The sequence below is a fragment of the Pinus tabuliformis genome, chromosome 7 (genome assembly GCF_031772625.1).
Source record: "Pinus tabuliformis cultivar Carrire ecotype Pingquan chromosome 7, CPIR1, whole genome shotgun sequence".
NCBI lineage: Eukaryota > Viridiplantae > Streptophyta > Pinopsida > Pinales > Pinaceae > Pinus > Pinus tabuliformis.
Window position 1 is genome coordinate 598,573,972 of NC_142293.1, and position 1,121 is coordinate 598,575,092.

Sequence of the window (1,121 nt, forward strand, 5' to 3'; positions counted from 1 at the left end):
GATACCTAGATCTATGTGAGGTGAAAATTCTTGGTTAAATTTAAGTTAGATGCCTATCTAAGTGAGTCATTTATCTTAGTTGTTTTGAAGCTAGTCTCAAGTGTAGGTTTTGGAGAGAAACCTAAAGATAGAAAGTTTGTATTAACGATACTTACCCTGGAGTTTTAACCACCTGATTCCTTCAGCGCTGCAGATACTATGGCTCTGACGAATGCAAGGTCACCATGTTAACCACAAGTGAGGATCTAGACTTCGCAAGCTGGGTGAGAGAGGTGGTCCTCTCATCTTTCAACCAAGCTTATTCTTGCAGGTAAATTTTAACAATGTGATACTACTCCTAGACTACAAATTCAAGATGAGTGATTATACTTAGATTAGATTGTTAAATTCTTTAAGTACTTTGAATTACCTAAATAATGATATTCAATTTATAGAAATAAAAGAAAAGCACTTAACAATTTACAAGGATGATCATCACCAAAAGGAGTGTTAAATAAACCAATTAGACGACGCCAGAAAATGTTGTGCTAAGAAACTCAAAATTAATAATATCTCAATGCAAGTAAGTGTAAAGTGCTCAAGCCCAATGTTCAACAATGTAAATTTACCAATTTAGAAAATATCAATCCTTCAACAAGATCTTTAACACAATTTTGAAATTCTTGTGATTATTTAGATGCCAAAATTACTCTTATCACAATATGATAATCAATTAGGTGCTTTTAAGAGTGATTTTATTGCAATATTATGAATTACTTAGATGTGAAGCTCACTTTCAAGAAACAACAAGTTAGTACACCGAAGTAAATAAATCAAAAAATTTTATTCCACTTATGATCATGAAAATAAATATAACCAATTATCCAATAGTTAATTTCTTTAGCAATGTGACAACAATGATAAGTAGAAAATTCCTTTTAATGTCAATGAGAGAAAGAGAGCATACCATTCACCAAATTTGTAACCAATGACATGTAAGAAAAAATTGCAATTAGAACTACTCAATAATGATACTATTTAGCTTATGTTAATGATACATTAGGAGAATAAGAGAAAACCATAGAGAGCAACGAACTTATCTATGTTAGGAGTGCTAATTCAATCAATTACACCAATTATCT